Genomic DNA, 24198 nt, shown 5'->3' with positions numbered 1-24198 from the left:
GTACTTGCCATCCACTGGCCTGTGACTTGTCCTCACACCCTTCTCCCTCACCAGCTGTCAGCTGCTGGACGAATTCACTGTAACCCAGCAATGGAAAGCAAATCAAACCAATCTACTCCCTTCCTATGGCTTACCACCAGACACTAGCGGACAAATGGCCCCCAGGACACACTCAGTACTGGGGTCTGGTGTGGGCAAGAGCTTCATCCCTGTGGAGTCACCCATAAAATATGCAGTATGCTGCCAACCCAGGGGATGGAGAAGAATCATCTTCAATTAGTAATATGAAAACAATTTATTCCTTCCAGATATTCTCCCACTCAGAATTCATCTTTGGCTCTGGCCTGAAATTTCTGCAAAAATAAATAAAGGAATGCCTTGCTTCAGAGTCACACTTTTGTTTTGTTTTTCACTGTGAAATTGCATTACCCAGGCTGATCATCTATTTTCCACAGACTTAACTATGAATTACTTTTTGTTGTTGCCAAAAATCCAATTCATTCTCAAAAGATGATTTTTTCATCACTGACCACATTAAAAAGAGTAACTGTTTGAACAATGACCACATCATTAAAGTATATAGTTTCCTGAAGTATTTTAGTGATGACAATACACATTATGTTTTGGTACTATCCATTTTTAAAATATGTTATTGTACAGTAATAGGTTATCATAGAACAAACTCAGGGAAGTTTTAAGAAAAGAGTAGCTCAAGGAGTACCATAGAATGATACTGGATAGCTTTGACTCTCATGGAATATTCATGGAAGGCTTCATGGGAGAAGTAACACTCAGATTGGATTCTACAAAATTGTTAGATTTTGACTAATCAACAAATTACAATTTGATATACTAGTGATAGATATTTTTCTGTAGGTTTGTGTTGTTATACAAGGTTTAAGATTAGGAATAAACAGTACATATTGGAGAGTTCTAAAAAATGAAAAAAAAACAGATTGAATATATTGAAGGTGTATATTAATAAATAATGGTATTCAGGGAATATAGATCCACTAGAACCAAGATAATAGAAAACTTTGACAAATACCCCCAAAGTGGTCAAACATTAGCAATAAGGTGTCAGTGCACGTTTTATACATTTTATAGAATGCCTCAGCAAAACCATTGGTTAGGAAACACTAGATGAACTAGTTAGCAGCTGGGGAAGATAAAGTCAAGGAAACAAACAAGGAGACTCACAAGAGGTACAAATTATTGACCATCACCATCAGAGAGGCAGTTAAAGAGATGAAGAAAGAAGAACAAACATGAAAGACATAGACCTTCAAGGAAAAATTATTAAGATTTCATCACTGTTACATTTAGACACCAGAGAGGAAGAACGAGATAAAGTGAATTGCAAGACCTCAAACCACGGTGAGCAGAGGATGCCACTTCTAAGACAGAGAACAATATGGAGCAAGGAGTGAGGGGAAGGGACATTTTGATAAGTAATTTTGAAGTGATAGTGCAATTATTTAAGGAATAATTTTTTAATGCTACCAGTTTAGGCTCAAGGTTCATAAAAGAAACTTTCTTAAAAAATGAAACATTGCATAGATGAGAATGAAGTCCAGGTCTAGGACTCAAAGTAGAGATGGAAGTATATTTTACTTCTAAGAACAGAAGTCATGCCCTTTCTGAACTATTAGGTTTTGGTGGGGACCATAAGAATGTGTAAATTACAGTAAGAGTCAATGAAGGTCAAGAACAGCTAAGGTATTGTTATATGAACAGGAACCAGTGAAAACCATCCCAGAAGTAACACAAGATGGAATAGAACTACAGGTATAATCCAAGGAAGAATGTATTGTTTAAAAGGAAAGGGCTCAACAGAAAAGAAAAATATTACCTAAACAATTGGGTACAGAGATCCTTATATTCACTAGAAGTGATGATCAGAGTCAAAAAGATTATCTGTCATGGATGTCAATGGAGATTCCCAGAGTAGGAAAAATGTACATAAGTGACTTTTTGTGTTTCCTTCCAAGGGTACTTTTTGTCATTGCTTGTCATTGCAACACATCTCCATCAACTCCACCATCACCATCCATCAGTATATGTGATCATTATTAGCATTACATTAACACTGTTACCACTCAAAGACACTGCAGTCACCAACATCATCATCATCAATAAGATTATTATATAGACCTGCTACTAAATGAATATCAACTATTGCCATGGAGTAAATAAAGACTAAGCTCAAAGAATGTTTTTATATTTCAACATTTTCTTTCTCTTCAGTGTCATTCTTCCTGCCAATCTGAACAATATACTTCCCTTGAAAGGAAAATAAGTATTAACTTCAGTATTTTCAGCTGTATATCAATTTGGACGAAAAGGAGTGCCAGCCATATAGCTGAGGAGGGACTGAACTGGAAATCATAGGACCATGATAATGGTGCCCATTCAACCAAATTGTACAACCTTTATCAAATCGTTTCACTTGTCCGAAAGTTTAGAAGCTAGAACCTGACAATTCCTAAAGTGCTTTGCAGTTCTGAAACTGTATAAACTTAACCAAATTAGCTTACCACAGTCAGAACCATATAAATTATGTAATATGACTGGAATAATATTGATAATTAAGCCATATCATTCCAAACATGTTCCAGACAGTTTAATGTATGGATATGTATTATTTGATTCTCATGAGCTAGTTATCAGTGTCCTCATTTCAGAAATTAACAATCTTCAGGCATCTGTGTGGCTCAGTTAAGCATCTACCTTCAGCTTATGGTCTCAGGGTGCTGGGATCGAGTCCCACATTTCCCTCCCCCTCTGGCCCCATGCTTGTGCTTCTGCTCTCTCTTGTGCCCTCTCTCTCAAATAAATAAATAAAATCTTTTTTTTAAAAAAAGGAAATTAACAATCTTAAGTGTAGGGCTGTTAGGTAACTTGTCAAAAGCCATATAACTAGTAATGGCAAAGCTGTGGTTTAAACCCACAGCCTAGCTACCACCATTCCAGGATATTAAACACTGTGCTAGTGTTGGGGAAAGATAAGAACAAAAACTCCTCCCAAACCAGAAATCCTCTCCACAAAGGTCAAAGGAAAAGGAAAAGTATGTTATCGAATAACCACTAAACCAGAATATGATGTGCATCACAGGCAATGCTCAAAGAAGTTTCGAAGACAAAAAGAAACCCCTACCTTTGAGGTAGTCAAGCAGATACAGTCCATCATATACATTGCAGGATAAACAACAACCAGTTTTCAGTAAGACTTGATAGCGGCTGTTTGTGACACATAATTCATTCGAAATTTACTTGGTAATTGAGGTGACCATTAGCATGAGCTAAGTGGCAAGGGATAAATCAACCTCTCATATCTTTCTCACAAGAGCTTGTTTTGGAGTGAGGTGCCCACCAGATTTAAGATCCTACCTTCCTAACAGAAACTGGGAAATAAGGGGCCCTGTCTTTCTTGATGATTACATTTCAAAGGGATAGCTCCCGGGTCCTTGACAAAGACTTTCCTGGGTCTTAAATCTGACAGGAAGCTTATTTGTTTTTTTTAAGTGATTGACATACACTTCAAAGAGACTAAGAAGAAACTTATAATTACAAGTTTTCTAATGTAAGTGCTCTAAGAAAAGGAAGGTGAAGAAGGAGCAAGGGTGACATCTCTCTCTTTTTTTAAAGATTTTATTTATGTATTCATGAGAGACACACAGAGAGAGGCAGAGGGAGAAGCAGGCTCCATGCAGGGAGCCGGATGCAGGACTCGATCCTTGGACTCCAGGATCACACCCAGAGCCAGAGGCAGACACTTAACCACTGAGCCACCCAGGTGTCCCTCCTTTCTTATCTTCAACAAGGATACTTTAATCTATTATATTTCCTTTATATTTGCCCTTACACTACCATCTATAATGCCAGTGCTGGAAATGGAGAAGTTCTACAGGAACATGCTACTGGCTCCATGATTCTGTCAAGAAGATGTTGAGGAAGATGTCCAACATGAGGGTAATGCATCGGGTGAATTATATTGTTACTTTGCATTTGGTATGCATATTCCAAAGTTTTAGTGCGTATAAATTTATTGAATTCTTATGATATTGTGAAAGACGTAAAACTACCTGCCTTTCGGTATTTTTAATTTTCTATTATCATATGGAAACAGACTCTGAGAGGTAGAGACATGCCCCAAAAGTGGAGCCAGGAGTTCAACTTAGGAGACAGTTTTCTCAGCACTAATAAACGTTCTACGGTTGCCATCTCCTCTGACAGCTACAGGAAGCTGCAGGGGTATATGGTCGGCAGTGGGCAGAATTGGTTTCTCTCTCTACAGAAGAAAGTTTCCTAAAACCAGATTTAGACCCATATCCACGTCTCCTTGCCTCTTGCTCTTTCTGTCCTTTTGGTTTTATTAATCACAGAACTCAGCTTCAACACAATGTACTGTCTTCATGTTTTGCTTCTACACACATTTGGTTTCTGGTTTTTATATCTCTGATTTGGGTTCTAGTTTTCAAGTGCTCTCTTTATTTTCTTTGGCTCTCCAAATCCAAAATTCCCATCCATTATAAATATATCCATTTATACCCTCTGCTACAGTTCTCATTCAAATTCACTCATTGACCTGTCCAAAGAGGGCTATGCCTCAGGGAAGAACAGTTGAATGGATGAGTAAGATCACTTTTTAAGGAGTAATTCATACTGTTTTTCCTTCTCTCTCCTCTCTTTCTCTCTCCATATATATAAATATATATATAGTCTTCCTCTTCTTCTAAAGAGAAGAGAATTTATAGAAAATACAACTTTTTCCCCAGGAGATCCTTTTGTTTTGTTTTTAATGTGCTGGTATTTTTAATGAAGTGGGGATACTTTTGCTTTTCTGACATGAATAGATCTTAAAGACTCTTCAAACATTTTAGCTCTAGCATATGTATAGTATGGAGGTAAGGCACAACTGTGGAATTGTATGTGTGAAAAAATAAAATCCCAATCACATATACATAGAAACTTGTGAAATCTAACTAGCCATCTGTTTCATACTACTCAAGGGATTCTAGATATTTTTGCATTTCTGAGATTTTGATTTATGCTCACCAAATCATGAATTATACTTGTACAAAAGTACTCCAAATTTTTCCCAACATTTATATCAGCAAATGTATAGTCACAGAGGGAGACTGGAGATTTATGCATGCCTGTATGTTCTGCTATTAAGATGCATGTGATATATACTTGATGAAGTTAACATTTCCATCTTCAATATTTTGGTCCTCCAATGCATAATTTTTTAAATTCTTGCATATTGGTAATGTGATTTATAATAATTTTAGTTCTAAGAAATAAGTGTTAAATGGGCAACACAGCCATTATGAAATGTACAGTTGGGGAATAACTAAAGCATAGCTAGGTCATATGACATTGCTGCAACAGTTCAGAGTGCCCGAAGCTACCAAATTGCCTTACGTTCTCTCTTGTGTAATTTATCTCACAAGGAAAGAGGGGAAGATATTGTGAGTGAGAGAAAGTGAGTGAATTTGTGTTACTAGATGCAAATCTCCCAACCTTTCCTCCCTCCAATTCACCTTCCATTTGGAAATAACTTATCTCCCTCGTTAACCACTATATTTCTATTATATCCTAACTTAAAAGCCTATGTGGGTTTCTGCAGCCTGTGCAATCAGATCCTAAACAAGCCTGGAATGGAAAGCATTCAAGAACTTTGTCTTTCTCCTTATTCCAGAGCATATGGCATTGCCTTTTCATTCACCACAATCATTTGCCTTTGTGTTTATTTCCTCAGTTTAATACCTGGAAAGTAAAGCCTTCTTAGATGTTAGTATGTGCCCAGCAATGGGAGGCCTTTAACAAAAGGATACTGGATGGGCGAAGAAAGCAATGAATCAAAGTATATATATTGGTTTGTATTAACTCTGATGGGCGAATAATTAGGGCTTTGTCCCTAAATTGTTTATACTTCAGGGATATATCTGTAGATCACATATTGAGTGTCAAAGGACTCACTTTTTTAAAGCAAGTTAAAATGAGTTAAGATCTATATCGGGGATCCCTGGTGGCTCAGCAGTTTAGCTCTTGCCTTTGGCCCAGGGTGCAATCCTAGAGTCCCAGGATCAAGTCCCACGTCAGGCTCCAGGCTTGGAGCCTGCTTCTCCCTCCTCCTGTGTCTCTGCCTCTCTCTGTCTCTATGTCTATCATAAATAAATAAATAAATAAATAAATAAATAAATAAATAAATCTTTGAAAAAAAAAGAATATGTTCAAGATCTATATAATAGTTGTTAGTACATGCAATGTACTAAGTAAGCCATTATTTTAAATATGTGTTTATTTTATTTTATTATTTTATTTTATTTTATTTTATTTTATTTTATTATTATTTATTTTGGAGAGAGAGAGCATGCACTAGCTGAGGGGATGGTGGAGAGGCAGAGAGAGAGAAAGGGAGAGAGAAATCTTAAGCAGGCTCCACACTCAGAATAGAGCCCAATGTGAAGCTCAATCTCATGACCCTAACATCATGACCTGGGCTGAAATCAAAAGTCAGATGCTTAAGTGACTGAGCCACCCAGGTGCCCTTGAATATATGCTTTAGGTTTATGCATATATATAAATACATATGTATACACAAACGCATACAAACACACATTTACATGGTATAACTGTGAGGGGTAGAGATAGGATCTGCATTTTATGGATGATGGAACTGAGTCTCACAGAAATTGAATAACTTACTCCCCTATTCCATTCAGAACTGGGGGAATTTTTAATGTGATCAAATAAGTAAGATCACAGACCATTAACAAAGTGCTGTTTTACACGAAGACATATTTATTCACTTAATTATTATACGGCTTGTTATTTGTGATCTCACAATGTTCCAGCAACTTTGCTAGGTGGAGGGATATGATGTTAACAAAAACAAGATTTCTTCTTACTAAGGATTACCAGAGTGCCCATGATTGTTTTTTCTTTTTGTCTCCTGGGCCCACGAATAAGTAAACCTGGACAAAGATTATCTTGTAAGAGCAGATCTCAGTCAGGTCTCTTTCTTTTCCATTTCTTTCATGTATATCACGACTTTGCCAAGTGCAAAAAGATTTTTTTTGCAAAACTGAGTCCCTTAGATTCAAGTGTATTAAAAATAGTAGGCTTCAGTTAGGACACAAGACCTTATAGAATTTTTAACTCAAGTTTCTTTTAGCTGTTTTTTAAAATTATGTTGAAAAATACATAACATAAAATTCATCATCTTCACCATTTTCATTTTTAATTTTTTCATTTTTTTTATTTATTTATGATAGTCACACACAGAGAGAGAGAGAGAGAGAGAGAGAGAGGCAGAGACACAGGCAGAGGGAGAGGCAGACTCCATGCACCGGGAGCCCGACTTGGGACTCGATCCCAAGTCCCCAGGACCGCGCCATGGGCCAAAGGCAGGTGCCAAACCGCTGTGCCACCCAGGGATCCCATCTTCACCATTTTTAAATGCACAATTCAGTGGGATCAAGTCCATCACATTGTTCTACAACCATCATCATATTTATTTCTAGAACTCTTTTCATCTTTCAAAACTGAAACTATACTTACTAAACAAAAACTCCCCATTTACCCCCTCTCTCCAGCTCCTGGCAATCACTTTATTTCCTGTCTTTATGAGTTTGAGTAATCTAGGTATCAACTCAACTTTTTATAGGAAAGCCATCCATTAATGAATATTGATGGTATATTTGGCTCTTACCAACTTTGTTAACATGTTTTCCATTTGGATTCAGTTGCCTCAGATGGGTAGGAGGTACAAGTAGCATTTGGTCTGCAGGCTTTGTGGGTGGATCCTTTGCCATAATGCCTTCCCGGTAGCACCAGAACTTAAAATCTGACTCCATTCTAATATCAACAGAAGTAAAACTTCCATTCATACCTGTCAGTTTCTGACTCCTGAGCCAGTGTTTTCTACATTATGCCAGAGTAAAGATGCCTCCCCTTTGTATGCTTATCTATTATGAGCAGATTTTTCCTGAACAAATCCAACTTGCTTCTCAAAAGATTGGTCCTTATGTTCTTTATAGGTCACAGGTACCTCACAAAAGAATAAATATCTGAGGAAAGGGAACATGTTTTAACTATAAATTCAATCAAATATATATATTTTTTCACTGATTCATTGATTTTTTTTTATTGTAAAACCATGTAAAAAGTTTGAGTAACTCAGCTATCTTTGTATCATTTTTTTATTTCATCCTGAAGACAATCTCACTTATACATCCCCTGTCTTTTTTTCTCAGTCTAATGATGTGATCTGATCTCTATATGACATTTTTAAATTAAATTTAGCTATAAAAATTCCAGGTGCTAATGGCTGTGACCCTGTAGATTTTCCTCTCCTTCACAACACCCATAGAAAAATAACTTTTCATTCAGACAATCTATATTTCTGCTCTGGTTCTTAGTGTTTAAGCCAGCTCCCCACTGTGCTAAGTCAACCTTCCCAGAAGCTAATCTGTCATTCTCAAGTGGCCTTGCTTCTGAAATTGGTTTGATGCTGTAGCAGTAAGGAGCTCCTGTGTAGTGCAGGTTACACAGGTTTAACAGCCACTTGGGGTGGGGCTTGTCCTATTGCCTTGGAAACAATGACTTTGTATATCTGCCCTAGAGAACAGAGGGAAAAATGGCTAGTGTATTAATCTATTGAGGATGTGAGGATCCCAAATAAAATAAATCCTCTAGAATTATGAAGAACCTCTATTAGCTAATTTTTTTGAGTGAGGTTTTAGTTTTGAATGTGTCAGTGTTAGTAAAGAAGCAAAAGAAAGATGCCTCTCCACTGCTTCCCTGGGAAAATATTTTATTTTTATTTTTAATTTTATTTTCATGAAGCTCTTTGATTTTAGCAATAAATTTTGTAAAACATAAACATATCTGCAAGTATAAGACCTTCACCACTTGAGGTGACACATGACTATTGAGAGAGGTCAGCAACATTTACATAATGAAATGTAGCTATGGGGGGAAAAATCACGTGTTTATTTAAGAGAATGAAAGGCAGGACAATTATATTAATATTTTCATAGAAATGTGCATTGTCAATGTTAACAAATGGTCTTAAGCCAAAGTCCCTGTACATAGTATGTGGTTTAATTTCAGTTATATAAACATTGGAGTAATCTAAAGTTTAAATTATATTTTAGTTATACTTGAGACTCCATTATCCAGGAAAATGCAATTTGAGTCTCTATAAATATGAGCAAGACTCAAAATCCCACTGACTGCCTTCATATTTATAACGTCTCATACTAAGTTCATACTGTCAAGCTAACAGTAGAACAAATTTTTAGGACAACACAATTTATCTTATTCAGAGTCCTGTTTATATTTAGTCTGAGTTTGCCACGTGTTTCCAGGAACTCATATTAAAGAATGTGCATCTATGAACAACAAAGAAATCTGAAGATATCTGCATTTCCTTAGATACATATTTTTTCTAATAAATGTTAAAGATAATGAGGATTTATATAAGCTGTTTTTAAGATAAAGTTTTATAATATAAAATTATAACGTTCTATATCCTCTCAAGTCATTTCATCTCCGACTCAGTAGATATTGGACAACAAGGTAGATCTTTTGCTTCATTTGTTATTGATATGTTTTACTGTTAAAGCCAAGTTTATTGCGGTATGAGTCCCTCTTTTTAGGTATGTAGTTCTATGAATTTTGCCAAATGCTTGCTGTCATGTAACCAGTATCAAAATCAAGATCTAGAATATTTTCTTGTGTCAGAAAGTTTCTTCATGCCTCCTTGTGGTCAATTACTTCCCCAAATCCCCAGTTCCTGGCAACAACTGATGTTCCAATTTTTGTGCTGTTATTAGGTGAGTGTTGTAGGCAGTAGATTGAACAGCTGTTATATAGCATACAGGAGGTTACTTACATGATTTTGATATCCCAGATTTTTCCAACACTCTTACCACCCTGTGCTGTAATGCAGTTTGAACTGACTAGCCTGAGTCTCTCCAGGAGACATTCTATTGCTTAACATATTTCTTGGGACTTAATTTCACTTGTTACCTTAGGTGTCCCACTTACACTTTCTTTGTGTATTGTCATTATATAAAAAAGATAAATTATAAAATCGCATCTAAAATTTAAAAGTAGGGCAGCCCGGGTGGCTCAGTAGTTTAGTGCTGCCTTCCGCCCAGGGTGTGATCCTGGAGACCCAGGATGGAGTCCCATGTCGGGCTCCCTGCATGGTGTCTGCTTCTCCCTCTGCCTGTGTCTCTGCCTCTCTCTGTCTCTGTGTCTCTCATGAATAAATAAATAAAATCTTTTTAAAAAATAAAATTTAAAAGTATTTATTAGTCTAAACTCTAAAAGTTTACAAAGTTGTATAGGTTATTTTTTCACTGACTATGATAGTGAAGAATAACAAAATTTTACTTTTTTTTTTGTCTCTTCACCTCCAAAATGTCCCTATTACAGTAATGTATACAGACTAATTTTGTGTAATCAACTTTTTAAGCAACATTATAGGTGGATTTTTGAGTACAAAAGTAGTGCAGGCGAGTTTGGTGGGCATCCGGCCATGCTTTCCAACTATAGACAACATTTTTAAACAGAACATTCAAAAAGGAAGGAAAAAAAATCTATAAATTACTCTTTTAACCCAACAGTTTATCAGAAGTGTTCTGTGTCAGTAACATAGACTTACCACATTCTGTAACTACTGAATAGTTTCCTTCGATGAAGTTTTGCCATAATTAACCTTCAAGCCTTGGTGAACATGTAGTTTGCTTGAAGTTTTTCTCCATGGTATATATACACAATTGTGTGACTATTCCTTATAATAAATATTCTAAGAGATAAAATTGTTGCTACAAATGTCTATGCACTTGAAATTTTGATAGGTATTATCCATTTGCCTTCGAAAAAAAAGAAATACTAATTATACTCCCATGATATTGTGAGACTTCTTTCTTACCCTTCCCAACAAAGAATGTCATCAATTCTTTTAGTTTTAGCTAATCAGATGAGAATATAATATGACACTGTTACTTAAAGTTATAGCTTTTTTATCATCAGTAAGGTTGAGCATCTGTTAGAAGATTGTTGGGGATTTGTATTTACTCTCCTGTGAAGGTTGAGAATATGGTCAGTGACTGGTTATGTTGGTTAGGTTATAAATCTTTTCATCATTAATTTGAAAGGCCCCTTTGCCTTTTAGGAAAGTTAGTTATTTGCTACATCTAAGTTACAAATATTTTCTCTGAATCTACCTTCGCATTTTTAACTCTGTTCAAGCCTCAAAGAGTTGTTACTCATGTTTTTCTCAAGAACAGTGGTTCTCAATTTATGCTGCAGATTAAGTTCATGGAGCAGCCTTTATAAAAAGACTGCAGCCTGGACCCTCTTCCACACATGCGCGCGCGAGTGTGCACACACACACACACACACACACTCACACACACACACACACACATACAGAGATTCAGGTTCAATTGATTGGGATGACATTGGAGTATACTCCCTCATATGATGCTAAGGTACAGACAGGGTTGAGAAGAACTGCTTATTGTGCATACAAATCACCTGGGGATTTTGTTATAGCCCAGAACCTGGGATGAAGCCTGAGACTCGATAGTTCTAATAAGCTCCCAGGGGATGTGCATGCTACTAGTCTACAGTCCATACTTTGAGTACCATGGATTTATGGTGTCTGATTTCTGGTTCTTGCTCAAGAAGGCTTTTTCTACTTAATATTATAAAATTTTCCTTTTCTTATATTTTCTTCTAATCCTTTTTATAACTTTTATAGAGTTCATAAGTCCATTTCGGCTTTCTTTTTTAAATAATATAGAAATCTAATTGATTTTTTATCAATATCAAAATGAATTCTCATTTATTAGGTAGCTGTAAACATTTTGATATTATTTCAAAGTAAAATACTTATACTGTTTTTTAAAGTCTTTATTAATTCGTATATTGATAAAAGAATTTTTGATTGTTTAAATAAAGAACTTAAATTTTTAAATTTATTTTGTTTCAAAGAAGGATGTTATTTCCTGTAAGTAACAACAATTTTAAGATAAAAAAAAATTCCTTTCTGTCCATTTGATCTTTATATACTTCAAATGCACTTATTCTTAAAACCTAAATATAAGTAAAAATTAAATGCCAAATTCAAGAAAAAACAGCATGGAGGATGTGATAATTATGTCTGTGTTTCCATTTTTGTCACTATTTGCGATGACCTCATAGGATATAGTGACAACCTCACTGTCTAACAGTAATTCAGCAACAAGAATGCTACTTTTTGGAAGGATATAGTGCCAAAAGGAACTAACTCTGCTGAACTCAGAGTTCAAGAAAGAGTACAAACTCTTTCTTCCAACCCTGATATCATGAAAAAATAAAGCCACAGATTTAAAAGTTTTCAAATAACCATATTACGATGTTAATGATGTTGACATCTATATGGTGAACAATGGAGCTGCTTTGTGCATAATTTGAGATAGTCAACTCATGCAGGAATGTAAGGAGAAATTCATATATGTGATTGTATAAGAGTTTAGATAACCTTACTCAGAAGTCAGAAATATAAACAGAAATGAAAACTTAAATAAGGAAGTCTTATAACCTATATTAAATTATCTCACTATATAAATACTTTTTTATAAGAAGATAAATGATTATTGAAAAATGAGTTGTGCAAAAAAAAAAAAAAAAATGAGTTTTGTACCAGCAAGAATTTTACTAATTTAGCCTAGCTCTTTTTCATTATGATATTCTAGTGGAAATATATTTCCATTGAAAAATCTAGCCTTTGGGAACTCATGATACATGCTTTTTTTTTTTTTTTTTTTCCAGGGAAGTCACAGTTCTTTTAATGAAATTGGTCACCAATGCCCAGTTACATCTTTCATGCATTTCTAACAAACTTTAATTTCTTGAGCTAGAGATTCAAAGAATCTCTTTTTGTATCTGAAATTATGTTATTCAGAATTTCTGTAGCTAAATAATTAAGTTCTATAAGCCAAGATTCTTGTTATTAAAAGAACAATGGCTTTGGAGTTGACAAAGCAACTGTATTTTTATTTCTGCCAAACTAGAGATATTGTTTAAATAGTCAAGGAAAAGAGAAGTCAATACTGAAGGATTTCTATTATACAATCTCTATTCCAGTAGATACTGACATTTCTATTACTAGGAATAATGAAGTCTATATTTCATGATTGTTTTGTTTGTTTAATGACAGATATTGAATGACAAAATAAATTACAGGATCAAAACATGTCCACCTTCTCTGCATATTAGCTCAGGCATGGGTTATATTTCTAAATATATCAGGCACTATTTTTTTAAAAACTTCTGTGTCAGGAGGAATCTTAAAAGTCAATTTTTAAAATGTAACAAAACAAAACAAAATCATATTGTTTTTCCCAGAGAGTTGCCAATCACATGCATGGTAAGGAAACTATTACTGTAACTTTCAGATGCCCTTAGGTGATTAAGAAATGGTCTTTCCTGAAGTTTTATTATCTTGGTTCAATTATATATACAACACTGGCAAAGTATGTAGGGCAAGTGTGTTTTGCATCCCCACATATTATTTGTCCTCAGAGTAGTCTTTGAAGAGTGGACTGCCATCATTGGTATTCTGCATTTGTTCTTTGATCTTTTTATATTGTTAATTATCATTGTGTGTTTGTGTATATATATCAGATTAAATAATATGAAATTGCCAATATTTGTCCTTTTTGACCTATAAAAGTAGTTTTATATGACTCAAACTAGTATTTTTGTTTTGGGTGTGAATTAATATTTTGCATCTAGGCACTTGACCCTTAGCCATAGGTATATGTTTAGTTTCTTTAGATTGGCTTGAGCAACTTCACTTGAAATAAAATCCTTTCTCTCTGGACCTTTGCAGACAAAACCCATCCTGGGATTCCTTAATTATGGTGAATTATTGCCAGTGCTCTCATTAAGAGCTTGTATCTGTTTCTGCCTCGTTTTAGCTGCCAAGTGTTCACAAAAGTCTCTTGGCTTCCTAAAATATGTAGATTCTTCATTTGTCAAGTTAGCTCTATATTTTCCTAAGGAGAGAATCTGCCCCCTTATAATGAGGGGTTAAATTTGTCTTAACATCTGAACTCATATTATTAATATCATGTTCATACATTTCTCAGTTGTCTCCTGAACTACAAAAATCCGGTAATTATTATGTATCACTAATACAAAGAAAATGCTTATATTAACAATATTTTCCTGAATACATAATGTAATATTAAATAGAATATCCCTTAGTCTGGAAAACGTTGCAACACACTTCTCAGATAGCCTTAGAAATTTGCTTTTGCTTTAGTTTTGTATCCCAAAGGATGAGCTTAAACTCAGCACCTCACTCCTGCCTTGCCCTTGTTCCTCTCACAACTGTGTCCAACAGGCACATTCTTTTTTTTTTTTTAATTTTTTTAATTTTTTTTTAATTTTTATGATAGTCACAGAGAGAGAGAGAGAGAGGCAGAGACATAGGCAGAGGGAGAAGCAGGCTCCATGCACTGGGAGCCTGATGTGGGATTCAATCCTGGGTCTCCAGGATCGCGCCCTGGGCCAAAGACAGGCACCAAACCACTGCGCCACCCAGGGATCCCCAACAAGCACATTCTTAACCTCATCACTTCTCAATTTGAATCCTCAAGTCTCTAATTGATCCTTGGATCATTCTAAAACTGGAAATTCTTTAGGATTAAGTTTATCTATTGCTATATTTCTCATTAAAGCACTATATATATTTCTTCCATTCCTTATGAACTATTTTGGCAAGTTGGTATAGTAAATTGTGGATTAGACTTATTATTTTCTAAGAAGACATCAGTTTCTAAAAGAATCCTATAGGGAGATAGAAACATTGGTAATACCATTCATAAAACTTTTTTTTTTTTTTTTTTGGCTTCTCAAATTAAAATTCATTTCTGAGTTTTAATTAATTTTTCTTAATTGAGGTATAACATATACAGAAGGGTGGCCATATCACAAAAGCCTATTCATTCATACAGCTGAATGAATTGTCATGAGATAATCAACATCTAGGAAAAGAGACAGAACATTAGCTGCTCCCCAGAAGTCCTCCCCAAAAGAGAGAATTACTTTCATTTATAATACCTTAGGCCAAATTTCCTGATATTATTTTTTATATAATTCAAATCATACTGTGTATGTTCCTTTGTTACATCTTTCACTAAACATTGTTTGTAAGAACCATCCATGTCATTGAGTGCAGCTGTAATGCCTTAATTCTCATTGCTCTAGAGTAATCCATTGTATGAATATTCCACAATTTTTCCAATTTGTTCTGCTGTTGATAGAAATTTGGGTGGTTTCCAGTTCTTGGCTATTATGAATACTGCTAGTATGATCACCCTGTAATTTCTTTTGGTGCACAAGCACATGCATTCCTGGAATTGCTAAATTATAGGATATACGTGTTTCAAATTTAGTAGGTAACAGTTGCCAAATAGTTGTTCTACATGCTTGTTACAATTTACATTGACACCAGCAATGTTTGATAATTCCACTTCCTCCAGGCCTTAATCAGCAGTTGGTATTGCCAGTCAGTCCTATTCATTTTATTTTCTCAGATGTAAAAATAAAATCTAATTTTCACATTTATTTTATATCAGTGATTACTACTAATAAGTTTGAATAACTGTTTCACATTTATATTAGTCATAAGCAAAACCTCATAAGAGATTTTTTAATTCTATAAACTTAAAAAGATTCTTTTAAATATGAAATAGTATAAACTCACTAAAATTGTCTCGTGTTCTAATATTCTAATCATGGAAGTCTAAGAAAGATAATAGAAAATCTCCTTATACCTGTACACCTGATATCTTGCTATTTGTGAACACTAAGAATTTTTTAGCTAACTCTTTACAATGTGCTATACATTACTCTAAGAATCTTATAAATATTAAGTAACTTAATTCTCATGGTGCACCATGAGTCAAGTACTGTTATAAACTGAATTCTACAAATGAAGAAACTGAAGCACAGAGAGGTAACGTAATTTACCAGTGTCACACACTAAGTGACATGGTGAGGATCACCATACTATAAGCTCTCCCCACCCTGTTTTTTGTTAAAATATCAGAACAATACTAGAATAATAAATAATGATATGTTTTTTCAGAATAATAACTACAAGGAGAGGAAGTTAAAAATAATTTTAGAAAGCAAAAAATTACAGATTTACATTGTAACTAACAAACATTCTCTAAATGTAAAAATGGGTTTTCTCTGTGTTCCCGAAACAAAATACAACCCAGATTATAACTTTAATGAAAGACTGTGAGATAAACAAATATGTTTTCAAAGAATTTTTAACTCTACAACTGAATAGTTCTCTCCACATTAGTGTAATGAGAATACTGAACCTTTGAAATAGTATAAAAATATGGAAAATGTTAATGATCTTGAGTTGTACGTATTTTGTGTTATGAACGATATTTCTGGTTGCTAAATGTTAACTTTATTATGTATGATGTATGATGTGGGTGAGTTAATGTTGCTAGGGAACTTTTAGTGTCTAGATTGCCTTGCTTTTGTGTATTTAAATTTGCAAACTCAACATTATGTTAGTATACCTTCTGGCACTTAATTAAATTTCATCCCATGATTTTAGACTTAAATGTGTTTTAATGTGAAAGATTTTGGTATTTTCATCTTCCATTCTACTCCTTGTTCCTGGTAGTTGTAATAATAATGAGGTATAATAGGGCACTTTACCATTCCTAGTAGACTTAAGTGCAAAATGCCCTTAGGGCACCCTGGGTGGCCCTTAGGGCAGCCTGGGTGGTTCAGCGGTTTAGCACTGCTTTCAGCCAAGGGCCTGATCCTGAAGATCCAGGATTGAGGCCCACATCAGGCTCACTGCATGGAGCCTGCTTCTCCCTCTGCCTGTGTCTCTGCCTCTTTCTCTCTCTCTCTCTCTGTTTGTCTCTCATGAATAAATAAATAAAATCTTTAAAAAAAAAATGTTCTTAGAACACCTTTAAATATTTTTATGAATGCACTGTTACTCTCCTAGGTAAGATTTTGTCTTTCTTATAGGTTATGGAATTTATACTGCTGGTAATCCTCTCCAGAAGAGGGGAAATCTAAATGCCATAATGCATCCAAATTAAAGACAAAGAAGTCTTAGGTTAAATAAGAGAAGGCTTTCTCCCAATAAACCAGGCATACATTAGGTCCCTAAGATTGCTCAGCTTAACAAATAAATATACAAGACACCCAGTTAAATTTGAATTTCAGATAAACAACACTCTTTTAGTATAAGTATATGCCAAATAGTCCATGGAACATAGTTATACTAATATATACATATATTTGAAATTCAATTGTAACTGGCCATTCTGTATCTTTTTTTGGCAACCCTGTACTCCAGAAGAGCTCAGGAGAAAAGCATTGACAAATGAAGTCAACTAATGCTACAACTCTCCTAGAATGTTTTCTGTATTGTACTCATAGCCATAGAGAAACACTTCGTTTTAGGATTAGTAATGCCTGCCAGATTCAGGGGTCAGGGAACCACCTTGCTGCTAAGTAGATAAACGAAGATTTAAGGAGAAAATCTAAACAATAGACAATACACCCTTTTTGTACCTGAGAACACATAGAAATCTATAAGTTATATGGAACACCCTAGCATATTTCCAAAATAGTAGACAAGACCATTGGACAGCAGTCTTCCAGATTGCTGGTAAAATGGTATAACCACATTGAAAAAAGGAGAATCTAGCAGATTTTTAAAAAAGAAGTTAAACATATATCTACCTCATGACCATGAAAATCCCCTTCTAGATATTTATCAAAAGAATTAAAAACAGGTTTTCAAGAAAAAGAAAGAGAAAAACTTGTATTAAGGATGTTTTTAGCAGCAGTTTGAATAATAAAAACCCTAACTAGAAACTACAAAACATCAACAGAAAAATGCGTAAATAAATCATGGTACGTTTGCATACTGCATTAGTTATAGACCATATGAAAGAAAGCCACTGAAATACAAAGTAAAATACAAGTATCTCTCAAACATTCTGCTAAGCAAAACTCATTCATGTGAAGGTCTGCAACAGGGAAGAACTAAATGATCATTAAAGAAACCCCAATACTTGTTGCCTTCTTGTGGAGCAAGTGTGAGTAAGGACTAGGAAAAAAACCTCCTAGAATAAAGAAAATCGTCCGTACTTTAAAAGAGAAGTGGTTGAAATAGTGGTATCTATTTGTCAAAATTCATCAAACCCTGTGTAAATTGTACCTCAATATAAAAATCAGTAGAAAATAAGGGTAATAATGTCATTTCTCAGTGGCCAAAATTATAATTTGATCAAAGCTATTACTCATATTTGTGTTCCCTATAATAAGGTTTAGAACCAGAGAGGGAGTTGGAAGTCTTTCCTAATTCTACCCTGTTGTACCATTTGTCTGTTCAGTGCTTTGCCATAGAGTAATCTCAAATGACTTTCTTGAGATTCTAAACCAATTATGTCAAAGTCCCTGAGATTATAATAACTGTGATGATAATGATGCTGCTGATTAAGTTAAACCAGTTTGAGGATACAAGTAATGATTAAGCCGTATAATTCCATGGAGACTTCTTACGTTCATGTGGTTGAAAGTGCTAAATTTTCAAATGGCTGAATAGGCAGATAAATTCTGTTGCTGTACCAAAGTCCAACATTTTTAGAAGTTGCCATGCTGAAATATTGTCATTCTTCATATGAGGGCATCACAGTCTGGGATATAATTTCTGTAATATTGCCATCAGGTTTTATAGCATTTCTGTGGCTACGCATTGTGTTCCTTCGAATCTTTTTTTTTAAATTTTTATTTATTTATGATAGTCACACACAGAGAGAGAGAGAGGCAGAGACACAGGCAGAGGGAGAAGCAGGCTCCATGCACCGGGAGCCCGACGTGGGATTCCATCCTGGGTCTCCAGGATCACACCCTGGGCCAAAGGCAGGCGCCAAACCGCTGCGCCACCCAGGGATCCCTCCTTTGAATCTTTGATTAAAAATAGTAATAATAAACTGTTTTGTATTTTCTAGGAAGTTAGAAGTCATTCTCATCATTGAATCTAGTGGTTCCCATTCTTTGAAAATGTGTTGAGATATCTTAACGTCAGGATTAAAGAAGTAGCTAAAGATAATTGTTATAAGTGATCTAGTTTTTAAAATTCTACTCAGACTTAATCATGCTGAATTTTTAATGGCCATATCAATAATGGCAATGGCAGAGGTTTCTTTCCTTTTTTTTTACCCACTCCTAAAATGATTCCACATAAGATGATATATAGTTGATGCCAGTTTATTACTCGAAACTATATTTTGCTTCACATGAATTTTGATATTCAAATATGATAAATATAAGATTATGAATTCCAGACACATTCAGAATCAGCAAATCCATATTTTCCAATTTGTAGTTAATTTTAAATTTGCATCCTCATATCAGCAAAACTTTGTGTTTATTGTGATAAGGGATGCAGAGTTACAATCATCAAGATTTTAGATTCTTTTTAGTAGGTCTGTGACATCTTTAAGTGATAATTATGACATTGAAATTCCTGGTTTAAAAGAAAAAAAGTTTTGACGGGTAATATTTTCAGGAGGCTGTGAGTTGAACAAATGAAATTTAAACCTATATTTAGCCACTCCATGTATATTGAATTCATAGAGTCTTCTCAGATTCATAGAGTCTTCTCAGATATCTCTTGATAATTGGAATCTCAGTTGACTTTTTATTGTTTTCTTTGTTAGTGTTTGGTTTTGCCTCTTCCTCTTTTAACATTATTTGAACAAAAGAAAGTATTAGAAGTTGCAGCTTTTTTTTCTTTTCTTTAAAACTTGTTTTATGCTTTTTCCCAAGTATAAGTCATTTTGCAAGTCTTGGCTATGTTTCACACTTTTTACCTGAATAAGTAAATCAACATTCCTTGATATTTCATCAGTGAGAAGTTTTTATTACTTTATATACTATAAAACAAGAAAGTTTCAGGACATCTGGGTGGCTTAGTGGTTAAGCATCTGCCTTGGGATCAGGGCGTGATCCCTGAGTCCCGGGATTGAGTCCCACATTGGGCTCCCTGCATGGAGCCTGCTTCTCCCTCTGCCTATCTCTCTGGCTCTCTCTCTCTCTGTGTGTGTCTCTCATGAACAAATATATAAAATCTTAAAAAAAAAATAAAACAAGAAAGTTTCTAATTTGGAACATGAGGTGAGAAAAAAAATCATGTTGGCAGCTTATCTGTCAATGTTTCATGATAATAAAATGTATGATTTCAGATGCAAATGTTTCAAAGTAGGTGAAGTAGACAAGAACTTTAATAAAGGCATATGTACTTAGATTTTCAACGGCTATGATTGTACATATGACTGAACTAAGTGAAAATAAAATGACTAATAAAGATAAAATTTTAAATCCAATGGAACAATGCTACCAAAATGTTTCATGTGTAATAATTGAAATCAGCACAGATATACTGCCTACTATGTTCCTCACTCTTTCCAAGCCCTTGCCTCTTATTTTCACATCAATTTTATGAAGTAAGTACTATTTATTACCTCATCAGGAAGTAATACTATTATTACCTCCATTTCACAGATGAGAGCATTTGAGCACAGGAGCTGAAAAAAAATGTGCCCAAGTTTATAGAGCTAATGAGTGGAAGAAGCCAGATCTGAACCTGGGTAACCTGATTTCTAAAGTCTGGTGCCCTTATTCCTACCCTTTGTGCTCTAACTGGATTCATATTTACTTATCTATTAAGGCACACCTGTTAAAGATTTCTACCATCACTGGCTAAGTTGTTCAACTAACATCTCTTATGCAATACCTACTATCTGTCAAGTACTATTTTTCTGACCATTTACTGATTATATTAGTAAAAAATAATTCCAATAGGGTCACCCTCATTCTCCTAGCCGGCTTGGACCACCTCACCAGGCAGCCTGGCTATCATGTTCAGTCAGAAAAAAAATTGCTTGAAAAGAAATGCTATTACTGTTCTCTCCATCAACATGTTAACACATTGGTTCTCAAAACTTGCCACATTTTAGAATTAACTGAGAAAGCTTTTTAAATTCGAGTGTCCTGGCTGCACACTATACCAATTAAATAAAAATTTCCTGGGGTGAGATCCAGACATCACTATTTTTTACAGCTCCTCAGGAAATCCAGTGTATGGCAAACTTTGAGAATCAATGAGTTAAAGTATTTTTTTAATTAACAAACTGTCTAAAATTGTCTAAAGTGCCCAATTACCAAGATGAATGGTAATGAGAAATATAAGTGTTAAATTACCTGATTTGCTAAGATTTCCTAGCATTGAGGTCAAGAAAACTCTAAGTCAAATATTGACTCTACTTTTTCATGGCTTATGTGACTTTGAGAAAAATCATCTCTCGTGAACCTTGATATCTTTGCTGTAGAGTGAGTGTGATAAATATTACCTCTCTGAATCTTTGTTAAAATTAAACAGGAAAAATTGGGGCAGCCTTGGTGGCTCAGCAGTTTAGAGCTGCCTTCAGCCCAGGGCATGATCCTGGAGACCTGGGATAGAGCCCACATTGGGCTCCCTGCATGGAGCCTGCTTCTCCCTCTGCCTATGTCTCTCCTTCTCTCTCTCCCTCTCCCTCTCCCTCCCTCTCCCTCTCTCTCTCTCTCTCTCTCTCTGTGTGTGTGTGTGTGTGTGTGTGTGTCTCATGAATAAATATATAAAATCTTTAAATTAAAAAAAAAGAATTAAACAGGAAAAATTACCGTCAAGCCAAAATGGTCTGCCTTTCCACACCTATAGCTGTGGCACTTGTTGCCAATAAGTGTTGGGCTCAAGTTTCCATTAGCTTGATCCTCCAACAAAATATCCCTGATCTCTCTGAGTTTTCCGGGCACCCTCTCATGCATGCATGATTAGTTCCTTCATGAATTTCCCTTCTTGTTTCCTCCTTTTGCCTCCTGGTAGCAGCCCTGCTGCCGATTACCATAGTCACTCCTCTGAAAACTGCTCTCCCCTGCTGGCCATCAGTGCTGTCAGCCTCAATTTGGCCTCCAGAGCAAATCTAAGACAAGTTTTCCTTCTTAATTCATAATAGCACCACAGAGAGAAGGCTACAACCCTCAATGAAAATTTATCAAAGGTTCCAAAATGACTGACTTACAACTGATATTAAATGTTATTAAGTTTGGAGCTCACAGGCTCCATCCTTCCCCTAAGTTTCCTCCAGCCCTCTTTTCTGTCTAGCTCTGCATTAGCCTCTCTGCGCAAGGGTCAGTCTACTCTATATCACTAGGATGAATTGTTCAATGTGGGGTTATAGTGTTGTTTCCCAAAACATCAGAACACATTTGTCAAGGGTCTGGCATTTGGTCTTGAATAGCCTATAAGGAGCTACGCTAAGTTCTATCCAGTCTCTCTCTGTCCCAGTCTCTCCTCTGATGTAGGGTATACATCTTGCCTGCAAGTCATTTTTGCCGCTCCCACAAACAATGCTTGGTGATTTGCAATCACTGAGCATTCACTGCCTCCATCTCAGTGCCATCTTGATTCCTCTTCAACGTCAACCACAAACATATTTTGATAGACTGCAGAACTTGGAGTAAATCACAGAGTTTGCTGCCACCACCACTGCCTGTATAAAATCAAAATGGAAAGAAAGAGAATAAAAAAGAAAATTGGGAAAAAGCACACAAGGCTGATCCTGCCCTTGTTTCTCTAGCTGTTCTTGAGGGTACCATCGATATTTATAATTTTATTTCTCCACTATCCACTTTGTGTTCCCATTGCCCACAGGTGGCACTTCAATGAATTGGGGTTTATATATTTGTGGGATGACCCAAAACTTTATTTCTAATGGACCAGATCTCTCTGTGATCCTGCCTGAATTAGGTTGCTCACATCTTCAATACTTTAACAGCTAGATAAGACAGCACCCCAAAGGACTTTTTGATTTCCAGACATGTTCTTCCTTACTCCATTGTGTAACAGAAACATGTTTTTCCCTTGATAGCCAGGGTCAATTACTCTAAGCAACATTACTTTCTGTTATTGCCTGCTGGTGTCATGATATGAGGAGCCGAGGATGATCAGCTGATAAATCTCAATTTCTCTTTCAGTGAGACAATTGTTTTATCCTTAGAGGAAGTATTCTCTCTCCTATGTGTACTAAAGCTTTTATCTACAAGAGCCTCAAACCTTGAAGATGGGAAACTAAAATTTGTGACTGGGTCATTTGGGTAATACTAATAGCAAGTACTTTCATAATATTACATATAATATTATGTGTTAGGCATTCCCCAAAGTGATTTACATATATTGATTTGTGCAATCCATACTATTCTTATTCCCTTTTACAGATTAGGAAACTAAGACAAAGAAATGTTAAGTAATTTGTAGGGTCACCTAGCTATTAGGTGGTCAAACTGAGATTCAGACTCAAACAATTTTGTACCAAACTCCATGCAAAGCATGGAATTAACTACCATTCTATAATAATTCTCAGTAACGGTGAGAAGGACTGATCTTATTTTTGCTCCTTGTCCCTTTGTCTTATGTATACTTACCATTAGAGAAAAGGCATCATATATCTGTCCATGGTTAAGAACATATTCTGTATGATGGCACTCTAAATTAGAAACTTGTTGTTTCTCAGCTCATATATGACTGTGTTTTTAAAGATTTATTTATTGGGACACCTGGGTGACTCAGCAGTTGAGCATCTGCCTTTGGCTCAGGGTATGATCCTAGAATCCCAGGATTGAGTCCTATATCAGGCACCCTGCATGGAGCCTGCCTCTCCCTCTGCCTATGTCTCTGCCTCTCTCTCTCTCTCTCTCTCTGTCTCTCGTGAATAAATAAATAAAATGTTAAAAGAATAAATAAAGAATAAATAAAGATAAATAAGACATCTTTATCTTTAAAGATAAAGAATTAATAAATCTTTATTTATTTTTATTTGAGAGAGACAGAGAGGGAGCATGGATGAATAGGGGGAAGGGCAGGTAGAGAAGGAGAGAGAGAAAATCTCAAGCAGACTCCACACTGAGCCCAATGTGGGGTTCAGGGTCATGACACTGAGATCATGACCTTGGCTGACACCAAGAGGTGGGTGCTTAACTGACTGAGCCACCCTGGTGCATGACTGTTTTTAATAGGCCATTCTA

General features: G+C 35.4%; 1 protein-coding gene across 1 annotated transcript in view; it reads left to right on the top strand.

Annotated features, from left to right (window-relative positions):
• The window catches only part of GALNTL6 (polypeptide N-acetylgalactosaminyltransferase like 6), a 1140566-nt gene that overhangs the window by 673863 nt on the left and 442505 nt on the right, over positions 1-24198 (top strand). The gene's annotated exons all lie outside the window — the stretch shown is intronic.

The sequence above is a fragment of the Vulpes lagopus genome, chromosome 8 (genome assembly GCF_018345385.1).
Source record: "Vulpes lagopus strain Blue_001 chromosome 8, ASM1834538v1, whole genome shotgun sequence".
NCBI classification, from domain to species: domain Eukaryota; kingdom Metazoa; phylum Chordata; class Mammalia; order Carnivora; family Canidae; genus Vulpes; species Vulpes lagopus.
This window is presented reverse-complemented; position numbering and strand designations above follow the sequence as displayed.